This window comes from Gouania willdenowi, chromosome 22 (genome assembly GCF_900634775.1).
Source record: "Gouania willdenowi chromosome 22, fGouWil2.1, whole genome shotgun sequence".
NCBI classification, from domain to species: domain Eukaryota; kingdom Metazoa; phylum Chordata; class Actinopteri; order Blenniiformes; family Gobiesocidae; genus Gouania; species Gouania willdenowi.
Genome location: NC_041065.1, coordinates 22,374,014 through 22,396,739, shown reverse-complemented (window position 1 = coordinate 22,396,739; position 22,726 = coordinate 22,374,014). Strand labels below are relative to the sequence as shown.

The window sequence follows — 22,726 nt, the reverse complement described above, 5'->3', positions numbered from 1 at the left end:
AGCAGGATGGGACACAGTTACACATTCTGTTAGATTTGTTACTGAGATTTTAGCATCTCCCATGGGGGGAAGGAACGATGTAAGTCAGCATTAAATATCAGCCAATCACAAGCGCCACAAATATACACTCCTTTCAAAAAGTGTTAAAGAATGAAAAGTCTGCAACAAATGTGCCTAATAAGTCATTAGTGAATACCAAAGAACCATGAGTGAGCATGAGAAATGAAAAGAAAATATGTAATAAAAATAAAATGTAAATGTCGAACTTAAAGACAAACAATATGAAATTAACTGTAAATATGCAATGTGTTGACTTGTACATGAATTGTAAGTATATTAAATGAACAAATGTGCTTCATATACACATTTATGTTTGCATTGTAATTTAAGAATTAGGGCTGGGTGATATATCGAGATTCAAGATGTATCGAGTTTTCTATTTCTATTTGACTATATTATCACATATATAGATATATATTGTATTTTGTATTAAAATACTTGTTTTAGGAGCGGCAGCTTTTACTTCTCAGAACAGCATGTAAGGCACAGTCATTTGAAATACATTTATCAAGATATATATCATATATCACCATTTTGAGAAAATACATTGAGATATGAGTTTTGGTCCACATCGCCCAACCCTAGTAGGAATGTTCACAGCATTTCAATGTCAACAAAGGTCGGCCTACCAGATTCTAATCACATAATTGTATTTAGTGGTTGACAAGTGTCTATTTTAGATTTCCTGTACACCTATCTTAAAATATAAGGGATACTGGAGCTTGGTTGAATTGGTGGGTCAGCCACATTTTTTTGTATCAATGACCTGATTGCATTAAAATCAATACATGCTGTAAAATCACTATACTGCTATAATTATTTTACTGTAAGCTACTTAAGCAATTTCCCCCTGGGATTAATAAAGTAATTCTGATTCTGATTAAGGGTTCAAGTTAATAATTACTATGGGCTCTATTCTCCCGTCTGGACTTATGCACTTTTTTGCGCGCCTGCAGTTACGCACTTCTCTCCACGCGTATTCTCTGGTCCAGGTTCCTGACACGCCCGCCGCGCGTAAGGAGGCAAAAAGCACGTATTTGTGAATGAAGGCGGGCTGAAGGAAAGGAGGTGGTGATGTCATTTTTTTTGGGCTGTCTAGAAATCACGGAACCTGGAGTTTTCCCAATGCTTGTAAATGTCATTGAAATCCGTGAAAATCATAACGTTCACTTTTAATTTGGAGTGCCTTAATTGATAAACAATATAACAGGCTGATTTGATGAGATCATTGATCAGATCATTGCAGTGTGACTGATGCTCGGCCGCATTCTTCTGTCCGAGTCACAGTTAAAATCTCCCTCCTTGATCATCATCATCATCATCATCATCATCAACATCATCATTATCATTGTAAAGCGTGACAGAGTTAGATATGATGGAGATGGAGATATGATGAAATAACGTGGCCGCAGAGCGTCCTGCTTTAATATAGAGGGATGTTTGCAGTGAAACAGAACTATTGGCTTCCATAATATGCAGTTTTAAATGTAAATAGTTTAAAGCGACCTGAGCTGAGCCTCATTAAAATATGTGTGGGAACAGTTTGTGGTCCAACCTCATCCGCATATGACAGCTTGTTTCACTCTGTAGTGGCTCAAACTGTGACTTTTACGTTGGACATAGTATGAAAATAGTTGAATCTCTGTGACCAACGTGGACAGAAGTCTGCATCTGTCAGAGTTTAAATTAATCGTGCAGACGCACGAGTCCGTGTGGTTTCAAATGTAACTAAGTCCATATTTCTAGTGCAATATAATGTTTCACCTTATCGGGGCGCTGCACTTATTCCAGGGATAGAAGTGCGTAAGAGGAAAAGGACTTACGCACACCGGAGAATGCGTGTAAAGCCAGATTTGAATGGGAACACCCACATTTCGGGGCTGCTCCACCCACAGTGCGTAACTGGGATGAAGGCACGCAGCGACTGACTTAAGTACAGGGGGAGAATAGCACACAGCAAAAAACAGCGCCGCTGCACAGCTTTTTGGACTTACGCGCATGGGAGAATAGAGCCCTATATGATTATGGTCCAAAGCAACATCAAATGGAGTTTTCTTTTTAATCAAAGTACATGAAACTCGTGTTGCCAGCTGGCTGGCTCCCCACACCGCGCATGAAGTGGGCCGGTCTGTCAATGTCTCCCGGGCCACTTCCCCCCTCCCAGCCCACCCCTGGGGAAAACCACAACAATATCTGAAATAATCAGTTCTCCACAAAATGGAGCAAAAGCAGCAAAACTTCCAAACTGTCCTCCTCTTTTTCAGAGTCTTATGTTGGTGAGGTAAAAATCCTGTATTTTGCAATAAAATGCACACCGAAAAAAGAACAGAAATTCATACACACACACCCACGTACACACACACAGTCCATTCTAATAATAATACAACAAGAAAGGTATGCTTGTACAAGCAGACGTTGAATAGCAGTCGCAACAGTGAGGTGCAGGAATTGATGATGGGGTCACAGCTCTGGGGGAAAAAAGCTCTCAGTTGTTCTCTGCCACTGTCAGGTCCTCTGAGGCCTGCCCTCTCAGTGTTACCCAGAGACACAGGATGCTCTCCATAGAGTCTCTGTACATGTAGAGAGAGGAACTATAGTGGACTGATGATCATGAGGAAGAGGAGCCACTGTTGGGCCTTCATCAGCTTTAATGTGGAACTAACCTACTTTTACAGTATTAATAAAACCGTAAAACAGACGTGTAAAGAGTACTGATATATCTGACTCAAGTAGAAGTGCCCCTACTTCATTGAAATTGTACAAGTACAAGTAAGTCACACATAAAATACTCAAGTACAAGTAAAAAGTAGTGCAATTAATTAGTGCTCAAAGTAAACATTACTTTGAGTATTTGAGTAAACGTTACTTTCACCCCCCACGTGTATTTTTGGTAATAAATGTTGCCACTGTTCCCTTGCATACAGTAAACATCTCGTGTATAAACTCAAAAAAACAAAAAAAAAAAACAAATCTTCCACAATTAGAACTTAATTAATTTCCCACAAAGGCATCTGTATAAAATAAAATGTTTTGTCAAAGTGTGTAATTCTTTCTAAAATAGAATAATGCCAATGAATTCAATTAAACAAAATTATCAGGCTCTAAGTAAAGCAATGTAAAGAAATGTAACAAATTACTTTACTTCTTTTAAAACTTACTTAAAGGTAGGGTAGGCGATTTTCAAAAGTTAGCATGATTTTGAATGTAGCTTCACCGACGGCTCCGCCTTTACACCCCTCCCCCTCCCCTCTGTGCTCCGCCTTTATACCCCTCCCCTCTGTGCTCCGTCTCACTCACATGCACACGCACAGCTGCTGCAGAAGAGGAGTTCAGCTCATCGCTTGTATGGTGTAGAAACTTTGTTGTCTCATGTCTCATTCAGCAGTGAGTAAACAATAAACTTTAAGATTATATATGTTAAAAAAAGTGACCAAAAACTGTGTTTTAACTTTCAGCGGTGACGCTCTTTCAGTGTGAGCTTGCGCATGCGAAGGATCGAGAACGAGCACGGAGACAGGGAGACGTGATTGGATTAAAAAAAAAAAAACTTTTTTTTTCCATTGGTCGAAGTTATTACACGTTTACAGATGCTACAGATGATGGGTTTTCTTCGTTCCTTTTTCAGAGCACATAAGATCTTAATTTCTGTCAGGACACAAAGACAATTTCAACCAAAAACTGTCCAAAGTGTATCTGGAGAAAATCGCCTACCTGAGCTTTAAGTACAAGTAAAATTACTGATTTCAAAATATACTCAAAAAAGTAAAAGTAACACAATTACAGCACCACGAGAACTAATCCATAACTTTCACCTCTGCTGTAACATCTTAGAAGAGACTCTAAACCAGCAAAAAACAGCGCTGGCACTAGGAATGGTACCTTCCTTTCTCTGGGATTCTGTACTGGTACCAATTTTTGCTTATGTGGTCATAAATTGTAATTTGTTTAATTGTAAGATCTCTAAATTTTTTAATTTTACATATTTATTTTTCAATATATAAACCTTAACAAATATATCCAAATAACATCCAACTTAGGTCCTTTCTGTGTGGAGTTTGCACGTGGCTTCCTCCCACAATCCAAAAACATGACTGTTAGGTTGATTGGAGTCTCTAAATTGCCCGTAGGAGTGAATGTGAGTGTGAGTGGTTGTTTGTATGTATGTTGCCCTGCGATGGACTGGCACCCTGTCCAGGGTGTACCCCGCTTAGTGTCCAATGTGACCCCCGCAACCCTGAAATAGGACAAAGTGGGTCTGAAAATAGTTGGATGGATGTTTGTATTGTAACATCACAGTTGTTTCACAAATTTCTTCAACATGAAAACCCTTAATAATGCACAAATTGAAACCCAGCTCTATCATATACAGTATATTCCTATTCCTTCCCTTCCCCCTCTGGAAAAATGGTGTGATAGGGGTCCATGAAGGGCATATCAGTTTAAAACAAATGAGCAACAGAGGATGGAGCATTAAATAAAGGAAGACTATTTTACAAATTGAAGTTTTACAAAATAAAAATAAAAGTGAAGCAATCCCCAGTTGGCACCATACAAACATAAATCCCTCTGATGACTGATCAAATAAAGAGAATCTTAACAGTGCTGCTGAGCCACGTATTGCATCATCATCTTGAAAGTATACTTATTATTTAAAGCAAGTCAATACACTGCACATTAATCTAAAAGTCAATGGAGCCCTTATCAAACTCTCATGTGACACTAATGAGTGTGATTGGAGATTTGCCTTCCTGCTGTAAGAACCGACTCGCAGTAATGCAGCACAGAGCCCCTTAAAGCAGGTTGGAGGATCACACTGAAGGGAAAATAATCTGCACTGTTGCGGCATCCCTCCACCCACACACACTCCGCTTCCACACACTCACACGTGCTCGCCCTACTCATCCCTGCTGGAGGGCGAATGTGTCTTGCCACATCTTAACACATGTGTTTATGTATTTCACTCTCATTATTCATTCCCCATACTTTGCTTTGTTGTTGTTATTTCTTCCTATTCTGAATCCATTCCCACATTGTTTTCATTTCTGTCTATTTTCTCCTCCAACAGTTTGTGTTATTACAAATCATGCACCTGCACCCATTCGTCCACCCACGCACACGGTTGGCAAGGGGCGAGTCCCCGACAGGCGGTTTTGACGTGGGGTTATGCAAAGAAATACAAACATTCGCATCATGGCACCACTGTCTAATGCTGTCTCCATGGCAACTAAGAGAGCAAGGCCCTGTGATGCAGTGTCAAACAAACAGGATTTTAAACCTTAGAAAAAAAAAACAAAAAAAAACGGGGGAACACAGAAAGACAGCATTTATTCTGGCATATTGTGGTTTTACCATTTAAACTCCATATTAAACTACTTTTAACCCTTTATTATACGTATGACATTTAGAGCATTTTATTGCTTAATCTGTAACCCTTTTTCACTTTGATGAAGTTTATTTTATAAATCAAACTTTCAAACAGCTCAAATTATGGTGATTTAATCACGCCTGTGTCATTAGTTCTTCCAGACTCAAGGAAAAGATTTCTCATTAACATTTTAATGCTCTCAGTATCAGAATTAACCGTAAGATGAATTTAATTAGTTGATGTTTTTTTCTTTTATACATTTTCTCAAGTAAAAAAAATTTAAAAAATAAACAAAAAAATAAATGAATAAAATAATAATAATAATAATAATAATAATAATATTAATAACAATAATAATAATAATAATAATAATAATAATAATAATAATCTAACAACTGGTTTATAGGAGGGTTTGCAGTTAAAAAGAAAATTGATAAAAACTTGACATCTGCAAAGTTTGGGGTTTATTCTGACTAATCCAACATTCAGGGCCAACTTAGGAGAAATAAATGACCCACCAACTGTGTATTCACTCGTACAGTAAACCCTGCTGGCAAAGGCTTGTACTGATGCTACAAATAGATACAAGGGCCAATTTGCTGAAATTAGAACTGCTTAGCAAGATACATGGGAAAATTACATCCATTAAGCCAAATGCATTGGTGGGTCCTCGTGCCCTTAGTCAGCTAGAATAAATCAGCAGCCAAACAATGGTTGAGTTTTATTAATTTTTTGTGATAAATTAGATCAATAAATTAAATGTAATTACACTTAAAAAACAAAACAAAAAAAAAAACAATTCTATTTAAAATCATATTAATGTTATTCTTGTTTCTGCTACTCTAGATTATAGTTTTTTTACTTGTCTATATCTAGAAGGAATAATTTCTCAAGTAAAAGGTGTATTTAACAGTGGATATAAAACTCTATATTATTAACTATTTATAGTTACTATGGTAACCTAGTGCAGCAGGTATTTAGGCTTTGATGGTTAAATTGTGAAATACCTCCCACTGACTAACTGTATCTCACCAGCTGATGTAGAGGGTCTTAGATTTGAATGGTTAAAAAGTAGTGATGAAAGAGTTCAGATATCATCATTAAAGTAGCAGCGTTGTCAAATGTATCTGTCAAGTAGCCAATCCAAGCAGTGTTTCCTAAAGCAGAATGTGAAGGCTTTACCTGTGACCCAGAGGCTGGGTTTTGGCACAGACAGGGAGCAATGCAACCTTTGGACTGCTCAGGGACAGAAAGAGTGAAGGAGAGCTTTAGTGTCGATGGGTTAAAGTCATAGACACACACTACGAGGGAGAAAAGAGAGGGATGCTGAGGGAGAAAAAAGAAGGCTTTTCATCTCTTGTTTCAGTTCAAGAATCACCATCGGGAGAGAAGCCTGTACTGAAGAGACAGCTGTTCACAACACCCAGTGTGGTTTCACTTAGGTTTATGTGATGGAGTCAGGAAGACCCTGACTAAAGTCAAAACTATTCCCTCAGTAGATCCTTGTATCTGCACACCCAATCTTACACTCTCACCCTCTCCAACAGACACACTCACGTCAAGGACTGATGACCTACATGATGGCACACTGCTGATGGGTGATTCCATGCAACGACCTCGACCACCATCTGTGTCTGTGAATGAACATTGTCCTGCCCACAGTTTTCATCCATGTCAGGTGCTGAAATATAATTTTGGCTGTAGAACTGTGACAACAACGTAACCTGATGCTGTGCAAATCAACACAGGCGGTAAAAAATCACTCGGAGAGCGCAGATCTCCGCCAAGCAGCTCAAGCTCAGGATTACCATGACTACCTGTCAACATTGAGCTGTGTTACCATGACTACCTGTCAACATGTTGACTCTGAGAGAACCTATGACATCATCAACAAGAAGTTCCACAGTGTGGATGGGAAAATTAATGGAATATATCTATACATTTTCTTTTGGAAGCCAAAAAATTTCATCCAAATCCATTCAATTGAATCTTAGAGTCCAATTAGATCTCTACAACTTTACATATAATGCTAGTTTTGGGGTATAAAGACCATAAAAGTTATTTTACACATATATTTAACCGTTACACCCTTGAAGTAGATGGTTGAACTGATTTTAGAACTGCCTTAAATCTCTGTGACGTGGATTCAATGAGGTGCTGTTAATAAATATAAGAGATTTGGTTCATATTGATAAAACAAAATCACAAAGTGGCAGCAGATTTGGTCGCTCCAACTGCAATGTTTGAATATTCTGTCTCTGGGGACTATCCTGCATGTTGATGGCCATTATGAAGATGGCTTCATAATAGTTAAAAAGACTCAGAGACGGTCAACAAAAATAACCCTGTGAAGTTCAAACACTAAATCCAAATATCATTTAAGGTAATAGTCGTTTGTGACTTTACCTTTTCTATATATGCTCTTATGTTTTGGACAAAGAGGATGTTCGATGTTAGCTTTTTGCGGATATCTGCTATGCTGAAATTGCCCAACACTAACTATTTTTTAGGTCACATAATATAAATCTCCATGGAAATAACAGGTTAAGGCTACTTTTAATGTGTTGCCCCACTGGATGTATTACACAAATAAATACCATTTAAGCAAAATAAGAATTTTTCTTTAACTTCAGTCATGGGAAAAGGGCCACATTCAATCAAATTATGTTATCTCAAACAACAGCACATGAAACATTGTTTTAGTTGGTCTTTGCAAACTGTTGCTCTGTTTCCTGTCAGTTGACTGTAGTGTTAGCCTGTAGGGGTCTCTGCTGAGCTCCTTTAAGGTTTGCCGTCAAAGGGTTCTCTGCTTATGAGTGACTGCTTGAGTTACTCTCACCTGTCTATTAATTTCCAAGATTACAGCAGGTACTCATGTCCATCTTTACGTTTCTATTCATTGAGTTGCTGCCATGTGTTTGGCTGATTAGCCATTATGACATGCGTACTTGATAAAGAGTGCTTAGCATAAAAACACATGGATGAATAGTGATGAATAGATTAATGTGTGAAATGAACTCATCATTACTCATGCCTACTTGTCTAAACAGACGGTTGCTATGTTGCAGTATCCTTTCACTCTTTAATAAATGATACTCTGTTCCAGCCGATAGGATTTGTAGCTAATGGTGTTGGTATTGTTTGCGAGCCTCGATGTTTGTCAATCCTTGACTGTTGTCAAAAGCTTCTGGGAATCTTTTGTGCCCTATGTCCACAGTACTTCAAACAGTTCCCTCATTTGCATGCTTTTGTGTGTCTGATAATGCCCTATTCCTCAGTCAGAATGTGTTCAATTAAAGAAACACTTGCATCAAAGACATGGTCAGATGGTGAGATTATAAAAAAACCACTCACCCTAGCTATGATAACCATCAAAAGGAGAAAATGTTATTTATATTCCTTTAAAATGTGACAGCTTTGCTTTTAACAGCTGCACCTGTCACAGTTTTGGATTTTGCACAATGGCACCAGCCCAGTAGAACAGGCCACCTAACATTCTGTCATTGTCAGATGGGCTTGTACAAACAGGTATTTATCTTCTATAAACAGTATGCCTGCATAGAAATGCTGGAACCTAACGCAGTTTACATCTGGGAGAGGAAGCCAGTCAATCACAAAGCAAACACACAGATGAAAAACCAGTCAAACATCCATTCCTACCAATGGCAAAAAAAGTTTTAATACTGTGTGTCTTGAGAAAACCACAACAAGCATGAGAGCCAAGGAGTTTGAATGACATATCTCTGTTCTTTAACCTGTCACTGAGAATCCCAGAGCTTACATGGTAATAAAGGCATGGGGTGGATGGCCATTCTAACGGTTAGTTATGATTACCAGAGCAAAGAGACCATCAAACCATAGAAGCCATAATATTCCAGCTGGGCTTTGTGTACAATACACAAACTATCATCAATCAAGTTTAAAATCAAGGTAAATATCCTGAGGTCCTTTGGTTTACTGACTTTCTTCTTTGTCTTGGGAATTTTTACATTGTCTGCGATCCTTACTTAGGGTTTTATTTAAATGATTGTCTTTTATTTCTGATGATCAAGCATATAAAACAAGGCATGTTACAGAAAAGTACTGTACTGTACATGGAATGCTCTTCCAAGACAAATTATTTAAGAAAATAAATTTAGATTTAAAAAAACTACTGAAAGAAAATGTATTAACACGTATTTACAGTATGTATAACCAAAGCTATTGAATACAATTAATTAGGGAGAGTTCGATTAGTGTTATGTGATCTATAAATGTATATGTATATTGATAAATAACTGTACATGTAAATAGACATAATGTAAATGTATATTGCTAAATAAGCAAACATCTGATGTTAAAAAATCTGTATGAATGTCATTTTTGTTTTGTCTTTTAGTTGTTGTTTGTTTGCTTTGTTGTGTAATGTGTTATATGTAATTGTATATTGCACAAATAAGACAATTGTATTGGGTGTGGACTCCAGGAAGAGCATCAATGGCTGTAGCCAAAGCTAATGGAGAAGCAAGTAAAAAGATACAAAGGTTTATTTACCCATGGAGTGGTTTGTTACATTGGTAGCCAACAGCATTACAGATTCAAACAAGTGGCCATGGTTTAAATTAAGATGCACAGACTTCAGTGTCCTGCGATCCTGAATAGAATAAGCAGGTACAGAAGTTGTTAGGATGGGTTTTTAATGGCCTGTCAATTAATACAATTTGAATATTCCTTCTTATCCTGATGTACTTGGTAGGAAAGTATATTCCAGCTGACACATAATAACTTCGGCACTCACAACACATCAGAACAAGCCAAAATGTAACCTGAGAAAAATTCACGCAACACCATGCAAAGTGCTCCAAAAAACTGGTGACTGAATCTATTAGTTTCTGAAAAACAATTCATGACATCTCTGTGTGTCCAGTTCCCAAATCAGTAATATTGTTACTGCCCTAATGTGAATCAAGCAGCCTACTTGATAAACATGTCAGCTCAATGTTTCTACAAAGTGTTTTTATCCCTACCCCAATAGCACAATATATAAAAAATATATATATTTAATTTAGCTATAACAGGTAAGCTGTTTGCTTTAGGCAATGTGATTTACATCGATGACAAATGTACAACAAATGTGTGTGTACTGTAGAACAGTGGTTCTCAACTGGTCTCACCGTGGGACCCACATTTTACCACGGTCATTAAATCGTGACCAAGTTTTTTTTTTTTAGAATTCAACCAAACAAATTAATTCTTTCTAAAATAGCTGTTGAAAACACATGCATATAATCTTTTTTTAAAACATAAATCTATATATTTCCTGGTGTAACATACATTTCACAGCATGCCTGTCAAAAGAAAAAATTATTTCAAAATAAAAGACAAGTCCAACATGAGAGATATTAAGTATTCATTTATTTTTGACCAGCTGTCCGCGAACCACCCAGTACAGGTCCGTGACCCACCAGTTGAGAATCACTGCTGTAGAACACAACCTTTGCATATCTATCTATCTATTTTGTTGGCTCTTTCTGAAGTCTATTGGTCAACCTACACAGTGACAGAGAACCTAGAGTGAGACAACTAGAGTGTTCAGTGGTATGGCTTCAGCAGGTTGAATAACTGGAGTCAGTTTGTCATTAAAGGCAGCAATCCTTTGGCTGACTTCCACGTATACAGTACGAGTACAGACTGCATCAATGTATTACATAGTATGTCTGACGCACGGAGAACAAAGCTCTACTTAAACCAAGGGCTTCCTATTTACGAGTAATAACTGGAAGGATACGATAATCAGAAAAAGGTTAGGTGTTCAACACAATTGTTCACAGATTAGTGTTGACGGTAATTCCTAAAAACACAGTAGTACTAATGACACAGTACACAGCCAAAAACAATAGTAGCATCATCTATAGCAGTGGTTCTCAAACCTGGCTCAAGGCCCCCCTTTCTTCTATTTCTGAATCCAAGTACCGCCCCTTTGTTCAGCTACAACATTTTTATCTGAATACTGTGTAAAAACAACTATAAAGCATAATGATAGAATGAGTGATAACACATACACATTTTAAAGAATCTCATTTTGTAAAGAGGTGGAATGAAACAGTATTTAGTGCCTCTTGAATAGACGTATTTCTATGTTTTTTTTTTTTTTTATATCACTTCCGGTAAGGCTGAATGATTACTTGCAATTGCGATATTATCGCAATATCATAAAATGCAATTTTCTAAGCACTAGGCCTACAATTTTTTTTTTTTAATTTTTACCAATTGTTTAAAGCAGATATTAGTTCTCCTTAAGCAACACGTTTGGTGTTCAATAATTGTATTGATGATAAAAATTGTTCTTACTGTTTATGATGTGCTAACTTATAGCACTTCATATTGACCTGATGTTTTATTTCATTTGTATTTTCTATTATTTGTAGATTGACTAAAGTACACATCAAAATTTCCCCCCTGATGGTCTAAACTAAAGGTGTCAGCAGCCCTGGGGTCTCGTCTCACATACACAGGAATGGAAACAGTCTGTTAAAAACAAACAATAAATGACTTTATAAAGCCACTTTGTTATACATAAATGCCATAATAATGTAATTGAAACGAAAATACCTCAAGTTGAGGGCATTGCTCAGCAATTTTTTAGGTGAGATTAAAAAAAGAGATTAATTGGATGAATTAATCACAACGCATAACTTATTAATCACACAATATTTTAAATCTATTGATAGCACTAGTTTAGATTGCACTAGTTTTAAATAAACAATGTGTACAAAAAAAATGCAACTTTAAAATTGAATTATAATTCAAAAATAACCAAAGATCTAAAAATGTACCAAAGGCTAACTGAATAAATACACTATTACTGTTACGGTTCGGTGTTGGTGTGGACCCAAATGCAGGGAAAGAAGGAGGCAGGATCGTAGCAAATCGTTCCTGGAACCAATCCATGTTTTTATTCCAAAATCAAAACTTAAATCCAAAACAGGGGAGTAGGAACAGGGAGCACGACCAGACACGAGGAAGGAGCCAACTAACCTGACATCACACACAACGTTCCCACAGTCATACTGTGTCCAAACACTCAGCTAAAAAGTGGAGGAGGCCTGATGGGGAAAGGGCCACACCTGGGTGAAAACACGAGGGAGCTAATCAATCACCAACCAAGCACACAGACATCACTGAGGGGGCGGAGCCACAAACAGGAATCCCTGAAACACAGACAAGAGTTAACACAAACCAAATAAACAAAGACAGAACAAAAAGAGGACCCAAGGGTTAAAATAAACAGAACCTAACAATTACAGAGTGCTGAGCCTGCATTTTAAATGTAAATATTACCGACGATTAGGTTAATTTAATCGTGGCAACCAAAATCGTGATCACGGTTAAAATTCGATTAAATGTGCAGCCCTGTTATGATGATTATCATGTTTAACTCAAAGTACACATCATAAAACCCCATGTTTTTAACGCTTTTATTTGTTAATTTCCCACTTTCTCTCTCAAGTAATCCCAGTAGTTCCATCACCCCTAGGGTACACATACCCCCATTTGAGAAACACTAGTTTATCGGAGGTAACTTCAAGGAATGACATCCCGTGCATCTAAAGAAGCATGACCCAGCTTTAAGACAGGCTGCGCATCTGTTTAAATATCACGAGCAAACACACAGTGTACGTGGTCTGTAGCCCAGCAGTGTGTTTTCTGTTGGTAGCTGTGGTGATAGAGTCTGCAGTGCAGCAGTGAAACATGTACATCCAGTTAAAATAAAAAAAATAAAAATATATATATATATACTCCTAAATGGCTGCAGTGGCTCAAGGCTGAGGAAATGCCACCCAATACTTGAGGAAGAGGACAGCACTGGAGACCAGTGTTTCCTCAGGAGAGAGAGAGATTGTGTGTGCTGACGTGTGTGTTCACAGCCACAGTCAATAGATGATAGTGTCGACAAAGGAAACACACACACACACACAGACACACACAAAAGCACAAACTTTAATGTGCACATGCACTGATTCTTCTCGAGCAGAGCACTTGAAGCAGTTCATTGAGGAAAGCCCATGTTCACACACACACACACACACACACACACACACACACACACACACACACACACACACACACACACACACACACACACACACACACACACACACACACACACACCACACACACACACACACACACTTCCTCAACAAGGACAAACAATACAAATTGACAGTGATTTGTGCCAATGCCAATCATGTTCCTGCCAAACAGAAGTATCCATAACCAACACATATGGCCCAATACTTAGAAAGAGCTATTTTAGGACGCTGCAGCAAAATATGATTAATTGCAGAGCCCCTTTTTATGAACTGATGGAAGCTCCAAACATCACTTTGAATACACATAAACACAGATCGTCATGTGCAACATAACATCCAGTTTCCAAGTTCTATTAAAAAGTCATGTACACATTCCAAAAAGGGTCAAAAGAAGCCCAAACTGTCAAAGCAGAAGAACAGCCTGGAGCCAGAAAGAGGAACTTACCCTGCACAGAGTTTATAACTAGGAGGCATCTGAGAGCAGAAGCTTCTCCGTCATCAGGCGACAGCAGAGGATCACCCAGTCATACAACGTGCAAGCAAGTGCCCGATTAAACACTTCCTAAAGCTCTTCCCTCTCATCTATGATCCCTCGTTTCCCTTCATTTTTATGCAAATGTCAGTAGAGAGCAAAAGACCAATGTCTAAAAAGGGGGAAAGTAGGGAGGGAAAACGACAGCGGGATGTTCAGTCCTCATCCACAGTGACGAGTGGCAAGCGCACCGTGAGGACCCCTCCACTGCAGCAGAGCAAGAGCAGTGCACAGCAAAAGATGGAGAGAGAGAGAGAAAGGAGAGAGAGAGGAGAGAGGGAGGCAAAACAGGCATTTACTGCTGCTGGTTCAACAGCATGGCTGGATGAAAAACCTGGGACTGGAGTCTGAATCCTTCCTAATGACTTCGGGGAGAAGTATCCAGAGAAGGAGGAGCGGATTCTGGAGACTCGTGAGTTGAAGGTTGTTTTTTCTGCTATATACCATGCAGATTCCTCCACTATCAGCTCACATTTCCCCATCATCTCTTCTCTGCAGTTGCATCATTTCTCAGCTTCCAGACTAATAAAATGACATCATATCAGGAGCTCTTTTCCACCGTGCTGTGATCTCACCATGAGTCAAAGATGTCGTCAAGATAATTTGTTTGCTTTGTCTTTGCTTTTTTCCACTCTTAAACGGTTTACAAGTCATCATGTTACTGTAATGAAGTTGCTTTTAAGAGTACATTTCTAAGTCAGTAGTTTGACTTGTACTTAAGTACATTGATGTAAAGTATTTTTTTTACATTTCTACACCCAACCAATACTTAGTAAATTGTCTTTTTTATTTTAAAACGATTAACGGACATTGTGAAACTACAAAAAAAATGAAATGACCCGACATCAATCAAATGCATCACCTCATATCCGACCAATCAGATTAAACGTAATGCACGGTGCCAAAAGAGCATTGAATACCAGTTATTTTCTCAGTTTTAGAGTTCATAAAGTTAGTCTGACCATTTTTTTTTTTTATTTTGAATTGAATGAATTGTTATTTTATTTTTAAAACATTTGTAAATTTTGACAAACCTTTTATTTTATACAGATGCCTTTGTAGAAGTTCCAGTTGTGCAAAATTTTGTACTTTTTTTTTTAAGTTTATACATGAGATGTTTACTGTATGTAAGGGAAACGTGGCAAGATTACCAAAAAAAAACATAATGGGGTGAAAGATAATCGTTACTTTTACTTTGAGTACTATGTAATTGAGCTACTTTTTTACTTTCACTTGAGTATTTTATGTATGACTTACTTGTACTTAAGTACAATTTCAATCAAATAACAGTACTTCTACTTGAGTAGGAGATATCAGTACTCTTCACACTTCTGCTGCCAAGCCATTTTATTTACTAATGAACTGTGAAAGTATTATGGTTACATAACTGAAGGCTCACTTTTGGACACGCTATCACGCACATGCTGAATTCAAACATGTATACACTTAATGTTTTACATGCAGTCATCCATCCGTCAGTCTACAGGACCAAAGTATCTCCATTCTGCAGTCACATTGGAAGAGGCTTTTAGTCGGAGTCCTACAGCCCCAGCAGGACTCAAGGTCGCCCTGCAGCTACATGCATGTCCGTCGCCCAAATCCCTCAATGATTTACGGTGGCTGACATAATGGCGCAGCTGTCATTTTAGATGTACAGTCTCGGCCAAGAGAGCCCGCCCGGCCAACCTCTGTGCAGTCGACCAGTGCTCGAGCAGGTGGAGATAAAGATTTATGGAGCTGTTAAGGGGAAAAAAATGCTCCTCTCTTTCAACTGACAAGAGAGCGTATGCATAATAGTGATATTGTTTATCGTAAAATCAAGTGGAAAACCATACAGAGAACAGAGGGAGAGGAGGGTTTCACATGGACAAGGGGATGATCATTTTATGCCTTTGGAATGATTTATTGTGTTAAACTATAAAAACTACAACAATAAGCCTTTTCACACTCTGGACCTGTGCATGCGTGTCGGGGGGGTCATAGGTTGAGAAGGATATAAACGTAAATGAGCTAGTTTACTCTGTTGATATTTCTAACCTAACAGTGTTTTTAATGTTATTCCAGAGATTGTTAGTGTTTTAATAGTGTTCATATTATTAATATTACACATATTAGGACTCGAGGAGGTAACCAGGGTTTTCCGCTGATGTCACTTTCGGCCGATCCAAGCACTTTTAAAAACCGAGGGAAGCAGCTCAGCAGCAGTATGGAAGCAAGGCAGTCCATGGTGAATGAAAACACAGGCTACCTGCGTCTCCAGCGGGCGGATTAGGACCCCACCCGGGAATGATGCAAGTATCCGAGCACTGTTGTAAAACCGATGAGAGAAGCCGAATCAAAGTGACAGATCTCCTCTAATTCCACACTCCTCTCCCAAGCTTTCAACTTTTCATTGTTATATAGTTTCTGTATTTACTTTATTGTTGTTGTTGATTTCTTTTTCTGACTTGTGTTGTGGTTTTAACAACTGTAAAGTGTTTTAGAGTTTTTGAAAAATGCTTATAAATAAAATGTGTTATTATTATTATTGATGAGACAAGCGAGATTTCCAAGTGTGAAAAGGACAGTATGAGTTCTCACTGTAAATTTACAAGGTCCACCATTCACTAACCAGGTCCATGATTATTTTTATTAAGCTATTATTTTAGTTCAATTTATACATTTGAAGGAAGTGCACAAGATGGACAGGTCGGTAAGCGAACTAGAGTAACGCCATCAGCTGAAACAGTTTGAAAAGTCAGGAAAAACAGAATTTTCAGCTCGTGTGCATGATTAGCTTTAGCAGCTAACTAGGTCTTTCTGCCGACACCATGTTTACGCAAAAAATATTTCACGGAATCAACTCTCTAGCGGGTAAAATGATCTAAATCTCTGTCAGACTCTCTTTTTACATCGTCAGCCATGGCGAGTTTATCCCTCTTAACCTTTGACCTAATGCGGAAGTACTGAACCAGTGCGAGAGTGTGAAAAAGCTTATTTAAGAGCTGTCATTATGTTGAGTCCTCTGGTCCTATTGAAACCAGAAACCTTTCCAATTATATTAAATATACATACTAAAAATTGTATTTTAGCTTTTGTTGAAGTAACTCAAAGTTATGAGTAAATTTCATTCAGATTTCTGCTTTATTGGAACCTTCATCAATCTGATTTTATGTTTAGTTTTATATTTTCTGCCAGTTTAAAACTGTAGTTTAGTTTTTAAACAAGGTAAAATTTTATTTTAAGGTTACTACAAAAAGCAATTTTCATTAAACCATGGGATCAGGTTCAAAGCGAAGTGGTGGCCTATAATAGTTACTGAAACAGACTTAAAAACGGAGGGTCAACGGTTCGAACCCCACAGTGCGTCATTGCTATGGGGCCTTGAGCAAAGGGTTTTCTGCTCCTCGGTGCTGCAGCCTCAACCACGGAAGGAAAGGGAAAAAGATTATAGTATTGTGTTGGAAAGGAGCAGTATTTTACCTTTAAGTTATACAAATATTGAGTTGGAAAAACTGAAAACTTTAGGTTTCATGCTGAACAATTCAATTATTGAGTCCATGTCTATTAAATCAACTGTATTAATCTAACTTATCCACTTAATTTAACGGAACTTAACTTATGTAGGTTTTACCCATTGAAAAAAATTCAGATATGTTGGTCCAACTATTTTCTTTTCTCAGTGCACCTTCATTAAAATGGCTTAGTTACTAAAAAAGCACCAGTAGGGAAATGTAATCCACTATCTATCTATACACGTGCTTAAGCTCATTTTATTCCATCATCTATCTAGTGCCAAAAGAGGGATTTATATAAATAAAAAAACACAGCAGGTATTTTTTTTAATCATAAAAAATATGACTTCTCTAAAACCACAGGTTTTTAATTGTGTATTTAAAAAAAAAAATCTCCACACAAGCTGTCAAGTGGACTTACCTCTCTGTCAGATCGTGAAATCTCACTTTTCCAAATGTTATCTTTTGCATTTTATTCAAAACATCCATTAAAGCGATTAAAAAAAATACAACTAAATGATATGTGTGCTGAAGAGAAGGTGATTAAACTAAACAAGTTCACAATGACTAAACCAATATTTTATATATATATATATATATATAGTCACATTTTTTCTCTGAAACCTTGAGTTTCCTTCACTTTCATGCATCTTAAGATCGTTTTTTGAGGGATTTATCCCTGAGAATAAACATCTCTCTACAACAGTGTTTCCCAACCAGGGGTACGCATACCCCTAGGGGTACGTGAGCACATTACAGGGGGTATGTGGAAAAATTAAGAATTTATTTCCAAGATAATAATTTCATAAGTCCATCAATAAAATGATACATGTGCGCAATGACTTGTTTTTAAAGTTTAAATGCCTGTTTAAAGGGGACATCTTCAAAGAAGCTCCTTTGGTGGTAAATGTCATAAAAACTATATATAATACAGGCAGGTTAATTATATGTTTTGTATTTATTCATTTATATTACTTATTATTTTAATTCTTATTTTTTAAATTTTTAATTTCAACTTTATTGTTTTTCTTTAATAACAATATAATCACAGTATATTATTTACTGTCACATTATTTCTTATATTTATCATTTTTATTGCCTTGAAGGCAACATCGTTTTATGTTTAATTTGAGTTAAATAAGAAAATAATTCCTGAATATTAATTGTTCAATTTCAGAAGATGAAATAAAATTATTTGCGTTGAATATTCAGTTGTGTTATGTTCTAGAGAATTATGAACACGTATGAGTGAGGGAGTACTCATGATGTGACAGAAAGTCTCAAGGGGTACACAAGACAAGAAAGGTTGGGAACCACTGATCTACAACACAAGCTCTTTAGTCGTGATAATGTGACAATATTTGACCCGAAGTTAAGGTACCTGAATAATGTCCCTTTATACTTTAGCTAGAAGTGACAGGACCTCCTCCTGAGCCATGGAGGCCATTATACAGCTGCTTTATGAGGGCTAAACAGTAAATTGACTTTGACATGTTGGATCTCCTTCAATCTGTTTTACCTGAATTCACCTTCCAGTGTAGTTTACGATTACAAAGCTTTTTTTTTTGGTGTTCTACAAAGTGTATCTTGTTTTTAGCTCCTGTGTAAACAAAATGATGACTTTTAACTCCACACAGTATTTATTAAGTTAAAAATTACACGATGCACTGTATCAGCAGTATTGTGTCCATTACCTGCACAATGTTAACCCAGCTAAACTACTGTGACATTAAATGTATCCGAGAGGAAATATTAAAGTCTATCAGACAAATCAAATCCAGACTTAATCTAATTTTGTGTTCATATTCCAGGCAGATCTGGCCCTGCTTGCAGCTGGAATAATGGCCTTCCTAGTCTATCTCCTTTCTCTGATCTCATTTGCTTTTTTTTTTGTTTGGTTTGAGGTTTATGGAGATGACGTGTGTTGTTTTTTTTTTTTTTTTTCTTTTATCTGTTATGTATCCCATCATGCTCTCTGCAGAGCGCCCTGCAGTGTCTGGAGGGATCTGTCACTTTCAAACATCCTCTGGTCACAACAGTGGTGAAATAAAAATTTTTTTTAAAAAAAAGCAGCAAGACCCCTGTGCATTTTTCATGCTGCAGACTAATTCATATGGCCTGCCACCTACCGATTGATTGGGTCAACATGGGGCTTGATGAATGACGCCTGGTTACACCCAAAGAAAAGAAACGTGCTGAATATGCCGAGTCGCAGCGTTTGTAGCTGAGTGAAGCACGACACGGGACTGAGCAGGTGATTACCGGGCTTAAAAGACTGGTGTGATGGATTTTCCTGAACGTAATAGCATAACCAACTAAGACAGATCTGTGAGCACAAGCCCCTCGTCAGAACACACGTGTGTATTAACGGAGCAGGTTAACAGACATGAAGCCCACTCCAGAAAAAAAATTAAAAAAATCATGCACACAATACGCATACAGTACAATGGTATAATGATTAAACACTATGTGGTCATTGTGATTTCATGTTTTTGTTCTGTTGCTTGCTTCTTACACTGGCTGCATATTGTTTTCTTAAAGGATACCTGTAATATTCATGCTTACATTGTCAATTATGTTTTATGTATATTTTAATAAACATGATACATGCACATTATTCTAAAAAACACCTTAAAAGTACCACTTTTCTAGCCTATTTTATTCTATAAATTCTAATCGATGGGAACCCACATGTGACATCACAGGCTACAGTTGATTATAGGGCAGAGTTTTGCAGTCGCTACCAGGGTTGGGGTCAATTACATTTTTAAAATTACAATTACTTCTTCAATTACCTGTGTTCAAATACAGGTCAACTACGATTGCAGTGACCAGCATTTTCCCCAATTACAATTTCCAATTATTATTTTCCCTCTGTCAGTCAATTACAATTACATTCTCAAATACTCAAATCAAATTACAATGAATCACAATTACTGAACTTTTAATGAATAATTCCATAAGACATAACCTTCCTCATGTGTTAGCTTGCTGTTAGCATCTCTCATGATAATGGGTGAGTTTTGACCCATGTGTTAAATCAGCTGTATAATACACTAAAAACATTATCTATCATCTCATGTTTTGCTCGTCTCTTGGTTACCCTGTTAGGTAACCAAGAAATCATGAAAATATTAATATTTATATTTTTGGTGTGGGCGTCTGAGTCTTTTTTGTGTCAGAATACCCCTAGATTTAAAAATATTTTTAAATGATAAAATGATCCTCAAAAGAACTGACAAGAAAAATTCATATGAAACACATTTTAATAATTGTTAACTAGGTACGTGTAAGCCATAGAACTGTAACATGGTTCTACAGGTTTGTGTTTAATTACATTTTTTATAGAATTTCCATGCCATTTACAAAGTCAATTATCTGAACTTAATTACAATTCAATTATGATTACAACAGCAACATATTTTTTTCAATTACAATTACAATTATAATTCACTCCAACCCTGGTAGCTACTAATTTGGAGCTACAATGGACGTGTCCGGAGCTGTTATTGTGGGCTCATGTTGCGCATCGGAGAAGGAAAAGCCTGTAGTCAGCAACATTACTTACACATGAGACCCAGTGCAGATCAGTCGGCACTACAAGAGTGAGCAGGAGAAAGACCGGACATCCCGACGGAAGAAACAGCGGGATATTATATTGATTCTGAGTACAATTCTTCCTAGTTTTTTTTCACATGATATTTTAATGGAGCTTGCAAGTAAAAGCCACTGCAGGAATGATTTAAAGCTACAGGTGCCTGTTACTACTGTACTGAGTAAACTGAAGTAAAGTCAAGGTAAGTAGTTCATTATATATCAAGGAGCTCAAAGTAGAGCTGTTGCACCTCTTCATCAAAAGAGGCTAGTAAACTCAATTTTAACATCTGGTTATCTTCAATTAAAGGTGAAAAAAGTTGTAAAATCTAACTATTATGGCATCGTAAGACCTTTGAAATAGATTTATTTTATATATAGCTCCTCTTGCTTTGGTCCAGATTAAAGCCCTGGTAGTCTACTTGAAGCTAGGCTATTACGTGGTCTTAGTAAATGATGTATTTGTCAATGTTCTGACTCAGCAGACCACTTTACGGCAATGGCTCAGGAGAAAGAAGACCTTCAGCAGTTTATCAGAGATTCATCTAAATCATTAACTCCTTAAAACACTGCGCTGGGGTAGTATGTTTACAAAAGAGGTTTGAATGCGTGTAAACACGTTTTTTATGTTAATAAGAGAAAATAAGTATATTTGATGCACGGAGCCATAGCTGCAGGCACCACTTTATCATTTTCATTTAAACTAAATACTATTTACATGAATTCTATAACTTAAACCCTAATGAGAAGCACTTAGAAGTACCTGATCGAATCCATAACACCCTTTAACTACTATATATGAAAATAAATGACTTTATAAAAGATGTACTTATAAACAAATTAGTATTGATTAAAACATTTAAGAACATTAAAAAATGTAAATAGTAGAAATGTCCTTCACTTATCTCTTTATCATTTACAGTCACAAAAAAGTTATCTTTTTTATTGGCTCATCAGTTTTACACGGTGCCATTCAATTCCATATGTCATCTACAGTTTATGGTGCTTCAATGACGTTTTCTGTCACAGTTTAATGCTGCAGTTTGTAGAATTTTCTTTCCGCTCTGTCTTGAAACCGAAACTGAACCTCCCTTACCGGTATATTTTGTGAACGCTGGAGACATATTGACAAGTGTATGGACTTTATCTTGTGTTATTGGAGATTTTTCTGGTGTTTTAGACTCTTTAAATTGCACGTATCACTGTAGTTACTGTCCTGAGCAGCGGCTGCTCCCGTCGGCTCGTCCCTGCCACAAAAACACACAGGGTGTGATCTAAGCGGACTGATAACCATAACTCCGCATCCAGACTATAAAATTAATTCACCTTGAATAAGCTTCTCTTGGTTCACACGTGATTTATCCCGTCCGTTATCACTCTCCCTCTGACACCAGTGTGTTGACACTGTTGCTTCTCCACCTCGGTCGGCCTTTGTCTGCTTGAATTGCTGTGTAACTGTTTTGCCTAACGCCACGATGCAGACTTTTGCTGGGACATCTGTCATTACAGTTTTACTACCGAAGGTACGTGAACACGCCTGACTTCAGTCGAGCAGCCATTAGTAACGCTAAAAGCAGCTCATGAAGCACACGTGTTTGTAGAAAGATCT

At 37.3% G+C, this 22,726-nt stretch overlaps 1 protein-coding gene across 5 annotated transcripts in view; it reads right to left on the bottom strand.

The window, feature by feature from the left end:
- The window catches only part of dlgap2a (discs, large (Drosophila) homolog-associated protein 2a), a 156,701-nt gene that overhangs the window by 99,370 nt on the left and 34,605 nt on the right, over positions 1-22,726 (bottom strand). For 2 of the 5 annotated variants that reach the window (XM_028438947.1, XM_028438946.1), the window contains exon 1: positions 13,943-14,224. The exons of the other annotated variants lie outside the window; for them this stretch is intronic. The gene's annotated coding sequence lies outside the window, so the exon portion shown is untranslated. Of the gene's footprint in view, positions 1-13,942; positions 14,225-22,726 lie in introns of those variants that run through there. 5 annotated transcript variants of the gene reach the window in all.